Raw genomic sequence first — 6950 nt, 5'->3', positions numbered from 1 at the left:
CTGTTAGAGTTGTGGGGTCTAATGTATGGGGTGTATGTGCTTGCTTTGCAATTCTAGAGTGGAGGAAGAGCTGATCATTAATATTATTTTCATTAGACTGGACTTTATAAGAACATCTTTGAAGACTCTAACAGGAAGGAGAGAAATTAAATTCAATTTGAATTTATTCCATGGCTTACTGTTTCCTTTGGAGATGTATATATCAAGCTTTGCTGGCAATGATTTAACTGACAGGAGGCTATTGATCCGAGTCAGTCTGACACTGGTCCCTGTGACCTACACCAAGGTGTTGAATGTCCAAAACAGAGCAGTAACCATGCATCTCCCTGTTTCCCTTGGTCATTTGCTCCTGGAGAGCTGAGCCACTGCAGCAGCAGCTTAACCGTATTTTAAATATTTGACTTTCTTTGCCAGTTGATGTAATTATTACAGAGTATGGAACAAACTAAAAGGAATATATACTCAGAGCAAAAATGAGGTCCAGGCCTGTGAGATGCAGAGACATATATCTTCTCGGTTTGGGATGACTCCAGTGGGACTGGGGGAGCTAGACACCCCTTTGGGGAGGATGAAGGGCGCTCTATGCTTTGCAAGATCAGAGTAAGGAAGAAAACACTTAAAGTCATCCAGCTGTTTCCATCCCCTGGCCTGTTCTGAAATCTCTGCAGAGAAGTTGCTTTGACTTGGATTGCTTTTCGCTGTCTTGTTGCTCACACTGTCGGAGAACTTTGTCCTGTTATCCTTCCTAATCTTCAGGGAGGGCGGACGTACGTGCTCGTAACCACCATAATCTGAGTCCAGAGTTCTCATGCAAATCCTGCAGCCAGCATCAGCTCTCTCGCAGGACGAGGGCTGCCCTCCTATCACTGCTTGAGGGGTCCGTGCTGCGGTCAGCTACGGCAGGTAACAAACGAGCCCCCAGGGTTGGCCCCTGGAAAACAAATAAAGGAGGGATGTGCTTTCTTCTTTTCACTTTCTTCATGTCTTATTCCCCTCTAGGACGGTTAATCCTCCATGTAAACTTAACACTTGAGGAAGGTGTTGGCTAGATGGCCTTAAAGGTTGGAGCTTTCATTCCTAGAAACCTGCAATGTTGGGGAGCAGCAGCATGGGCTTCCTAACCCTGCCTGGGCTTGTGTTTCAGCCTGACCTCCCGTGGCTCCTTTGAGGGGGTCTGGGGAACAATTTTGGAAGCAGAAATTGTTAATGCAAATTAAGGAGATGGGGTGCCTGTTTGGCAAGTAAGCTGTGACACCGCGGGCATGTTAAATAAGCCACTGAATGGTCATCAGAGGATAATGCTTGGTACTTTTTTCAAATATATGCATTTAGTGTTTTATTAGATTATGACTACACATAGTGGAGCTGGTCTAATTTCTTACAGGGCTTGCTCACGTAAATAAAGGATGCTAAGAAGGTTTCAGTTTGTGATTAATACCAGAAACCCTGGTATTCTAGTAGTCATGGGAACAAGAAGTGCAAAATTTGGGCCAGACATGTCCCGGTTCAGGTCTCTGGCTCTCGACTGAGGTGGCCAACATGCAAATAGAGTTCCCATGGAAAAGGGAACCGGATGGCCTGGATCTGTCCCTGGGGATATCGGAAATATGGAAGGTTTCCAAGCAGTCATGTACCTGCAGGGATGGTTCTATGTTGCTTCCTTCTTGATTTTGAAAAATCTAAATCGATTTTGTTTCAGCACACGCAGCTTCTGCAGGTGTTCCACAAGTTGCTGCTGAGTCTCTTGCGCTTTCTTTGGGACATCTGGTCTCAGTGGACCAGGTTGGCTTAACACTGGGATTTAATCTGCTGTAAGAGTACAACTACCATTGAATCACCTTGAGAGGGAGGAGGGACATGTCCAGGTTTATCCTTGGAGTTCGCTCCTTTTTTTTGTTGTGGGTGAGATGGTCTTGCTCCAGGTGAGCTTGTTGCCTGTCCTGTGAAATGTTGTGGCATAAATGACAATGTTCATAAGGATTTACATATATTCTGTATCTTTCGCTAATGAGAAGCTGTTTTATTCATAGAATCACTATCCTTTTTACCTATTCTGGTTTTAAATGGTGAAAATATTTAGTATCTGGCCTCTTTTGTTGTCTAATACTTCTGCTTTACTTGCAACCTTCCTCCATTCTTGCTCTCCTTGGTGAGGCACTTCGGGGACAGCTATCACTGGGTCTGCTGAGACTGGCAGGTATATCTTGGCATTTGCTGCACTACATGCCCTGGTGACAGTGAGACTGGATGTCGTTGGCCAAGGGAGTCATGGAAAAATGAAAGAGCAAGGTAGTGGTGAAAGGAAGTCTGGATCTGTCAGCAGGGGTGACAGGTGATGAGATGCAGAAAAAGGTAGCGCATGAGCACATCAGGAGATAAAACTGAGTGTATAAGTACCAAAAGAAACAAGCAGGACCTAGGCAGGAATAATCTGCCCTTCCAGTGGAGACAGACAGTGCGTAACAATTCAACGAGGCAAGGCAATGTCAAGACAAAAGAGGCGGACACGAAGGGCTGATGTGCTGGGGTACTTTGAGAAGGTTTTATTACACCTTCTGTAACACCCCAGCTGGATCTGGACCTATGGAGGTCATTCCAGTTGCTGTTTAAGTAATAATCACACATTTAGATCTGGGAAGGTTGACACCAGTACAGCAACATGGTGGTATGGTGCTGAGAGAGGGACGGGTCGGCAGCAGAGGAGCAGCACAGCACCAAATGAGCAGGGGGTGGTGGGATAAAAGATGATTTAGGTTTCTGTGTGAGGGCTGCAATTTAGCTTCAAGGGACTGTTTTTTTTTTTTTTAATCTACACTCCCTCTAAAACTGGTTCAGCTGAATGGGCAGGTATGCGACTTTAATGAGATTCCTAAAGTCTTAGTAAGAACTGTGGTTAAAAACAAGCCTGGCTGCCAGAAGCAGATGTATAGCAGGACGTTACAGTACATCTCTTGGTGCCATCAACCAGCAGGTCCGTGGCACAGAACCAGGGGGCAGGGATTCCCTTTCGAGTAGCACGTGTAAGCCCTCCTTCCCGGGTAATGCATCTCTACTGGCTCCTTAAGTAGAGGAAACTCTACTTCAGTGAATATTTTTCCCATCTTGAGTAAGTGTCTTATGTCAGAGAGAGTAATAAATGTTTCTGGATGCACTGGACATTGCGAGGCATTAAAAACAAGCATTGAACCACAGTCAAATTGCAAGAATAAACAGGAACTTGAAAAAGGCTCTTGATCAAGAATGTTTTCCAGTTCTCCCCAATCCGGGAGGAACTGGACAAGATGCAGAAATGTGGGTCATTGAAGTTACGTGGAAAGAGACTTACGTTTTCTTTCAGTGCTCCTTATAGCACTTGATAAAGATCTGTGTCACACCTGGGGACATCCCAAATTTTTGGAAAACAATAAGGGTCAGACAAGGAGTTTGTATGAGTAACTCCTTTTCTAATTTATCAGGGCTGTCTTCTAGCCAGGGTTCAACTTTTTTCACAGTCTGCCAAATCTTTGCAAATGATCTCATGGACATGACCTCCCCTTCTTTCTTGGAGTCTTGCAGCTTCCCTCCAGCAAACGCAGCAGGGACGGTATTGGGAAAGTGGTGATAGCTCTCCAGCTGCTCTGCCGTGACTTTGGAAACTTGATGTGTAAATTTGTGCTTCATGCACAGTTGTCACCTCTGAAAATCGAACAAAGGCAAACACAGGTACTAATTTTAGGCAGCCAGGCAACACAGTAGACAGTTGCCTAGGGCAGCAGACTATTGAATGCAGCAGAATGCCAAGGCTTTATGAAGACGCAGGCTTGCTGCCACTGCTTTTCTAAGAAAGGAGCAGTTAGACCCAAGAAGGGAGCATTAGACCTTTAATCTGAAGGTTGAGATTCGTGTCCCGCTTTCAGGCGACAGCTCCCTGTTTGGCCCAGGTGATCCTCAGCGGTCTGGGTGAAGGCATCAGCACTCGGGGCGCAGCATGGGTTCACTACCGCCGTTCGAGTGAGCCAGGCCCACTTGAAGGTGTGGGATGGGGCCTTTTCCAGCAGAAGCAAGAGCAACCCTCAGTTTCGGAGTTCTTTCTACTGCCCCTTCCTGTAGCAGGAGCGGTGTGAGTTGGTGTGAGTGGGTCGCTGCAGGGGAGACGGTTTGGGATCAAAGTGGGAGTCACTTGGGTGGTAGGGAATGGACAGGGGTGATAGCCAGGAGGGGGTGGTCTGCCTGGGGTGAGGTCGGGCTCTTCTGGATTTGAGACAGGGGTTAGCCAGGGAACGGAAGAGTGGGTGTGACCGGCTTTCTCCAGGGCCTCCCTTATAGCCGTTAGTGTAGTGACGCTTTCATGTTACTCGTATGGAGCCATCCCAAAGTCCTGCTCACTCCTAGCCTCCTTCCCCTGAGCCACCCAAATCCTGATAACTCTCCCAGCATCCCAGTCGGTCATTTGGGATTACCTGCTGGCAGCTCCTTACCCCCCTCTCTTACCTGACGCCTTGCTGGCTCCGTTCATCCCAGTCCTCCAGCAGCCCCGCTTCACCCCACCTCTCGTCCTCACAAAATTTCACTGACTTCTCCCACCCAGCCCTGCTTTGGCAAACAACTTTGCCAAAGCTGTTTGGGCTTAAAAAAATAACCCAAGCTTTTTATTTACAAAATTGAAAGCTCGCTTTCAAGATTTTGGTGGCAAGTAGAAACAGGCACAAGGAAGAGGGATAGACAATATTCTTTGGACCACTGGCCAAGTGCTTTGCAGCTTTCGGTCTGGAAGTTGCTGGCGGAGGCTAAATCCCTCCAACAATGCCTCACCTGCTATTACTGCTTCATCTGAAGTCATAAACACAGCCAGTGATGAAATTATTTCCAGCACATTAAAAAGGACTCACTTCCATACTTTACATCTTGACTCAATGGCAGTCGCTCTCACCAGCAGCAGAATTTAGGTAGAATTCAGTTTCAGACATCTCCCGCTGAAGCATCTCCTTTAGTTGCCGCCTTTTGACAGGATATTAGATTGGCTGGATAAGCTATCTTATCCTGTACGGCAGTTCTTGTGTCTCGTGTTTCAAAATCAGATCTTTGCCTTGCTGGTGCTTTTTGGAGGTCAAGTTGCTACTAGCAGTATTCACAACACTTTGCTGTTGTTAATCATCAGCTGCCTTTGAATATTAGTACTTAAAATGAGATATTTAATTAACACCATGTGTTTCTGGACCAAGTTTCGTGTGAGCATCTCCCAGACTTTACCAGCTGGAAAGGTTTTCATTTCCACGATGCCACAGTGCCGGAGACGGACCACCGGTCCAGGGCCGTGCGGTAGTACATCCTTGTTGCCCTGCGGAGTGCTGCGGCTGCGCCCATGCGCCCAGAGAAGCTCACACGAACACGGACATTGACATCACCCGTATTTGTGGAAGTGCCTCATCGGCTGGTGCTGTCTCACATTCCTGGCTGGGAGAGGCACTGGGGCGGCTCGCCACGGTTTACTCCTTTCTCAGAATCCATGAGGAGACTTGGTGAGGGCGAAGCTTGGAGATACACCTCTCCCACCGTGTCATCTATTTACATGGGGCATGCCTTGTGTGTGTGTGTGGGACAGCGAGGGCTTTTTTTTCCCCCCGTCCTAGTTCTTTCTTCTGGCTGTGGTGAGATGGAAAGGTGGGACGCTCTCATCTCTGCCAGCGAGAAGGTTTTCTGTATCTGAGGCTGGCTTGGAAATTCTTTAGGTGACATCACACCATGTCTGTGCAGACTCATTGTTTGTCATGGAAAAGCCATTCATCCATACACAACTTCCTTCCTCCCCAGACTCCCGGAGATAAACTTTCCATTCTGTCTATTCCCTATAGAAACAGACCCAAAACATGTATGCGTGGCTACACACACATACACCTCGCCATCCCTCCGTCACGCTTGGGGCTGTGGGAGGAGGAAAAGGGAGGATATAGAAGATGTGAATAAAGTCACCCTGTTTTCTTCAGACGTGGATCCTGCTGTGCCCGAGCGGTAAAACTCCCCTCCCACCAAGGTTCTGGGTCACACAAGGCTTTTTTGTCCTGAGGCTAATTCTGGCACTCGCAGCCCCACATCTGCCTGCCAGGTGAGATGGGCCACCAGCTGCAGGTACAGCACATCTGGATGGGGGAGGAAGCGAAGCGTGCCGCAAACAAACACAGCAAGTCCACCGTGGCGGGCGCGAGGAATTTGATAAAAAATACACTTCAACGGTCTGAGCGGCCGAGTCTGGTGATTCATGTCTCGGGTGCTGCTCGTGAGGCGAAGTGAAAGGCCAGGTACTTGCGGGTCTTGGACCACGTACGCCACAGCCGCAACCTGGGAGTTGCTGGAGGGAAGCCGCACGTTCAGCCTGTGTTCGGGGAGCTGCAGTGGCAGGGTCGGGGGGGGATGCCAAGCCCGGCGAGGAGGCTGTGTGGGAGAGGAGGGGGGCGGCATTTGTCTGTGGCGGAGAGGTGGGGGCCGTGTGGCACAGGGTAGGACAGGACGGTGGGAGGCCGTGTAGAGATGGAGGCAGCAGCAGCGGTGTCGGTGGTGTGGTAAGGTGGCTGTTTCCCTGCGGCTTGAGGGAGTCCGGGTGCGAGGAGCGTTTGTTGCAAGTATTCACACGGGTCCCGGATACCTGCATTTGCTTTCCGCCGGTGTCGGGGGGGGGGAAAGGGCTGAGGAGCTGCCAGATTGCCCCCGCCTTTGAGGTTCCCGGTGGGTCGAGAGGGAAGGGAGAGGGATGTTTGGACAAGAGGAGCCTTTGAAGCTTTTCTCCTGTCCACCTCCCCTGCCCATAAAGCCATTAGGGCCTGGTGCCAGCCCTATCTGTGCTCGTCGCCGGCAGCCCAGACTCGCCTCGCAGACCCCCCGCCCGGGGCGCGGGGCTGGGGCCATGGCGTGGGGCCCTTCTGGAGGCCGTTTTGGGGAGGGGGCAGCTTCATTTCCGAGCCGGCCCTGCATCACAA

The sequence above is a fragment of the Pygoscelis adeliae genome, unplaced genomic scaffold, assembly GCF_000699105.1.
Source record: "Pygoscelis adeliae isolate BGI_AS28 unplaced genomic scaffold, ASM69910v1 Scaffold38, whole genome shotgun sequence".
Lineage (NCBI taxonomy): Eukaryota > Metazoa > Chordata > Aves > Sphenisciformes > Spheniscidae > Pygoscelis > Pygoscelis adeliae.
The sequence above is the reverse complement of the archived record's forward strand: the minus strand, read 5'-3'. Positions refer to the sequence as shown.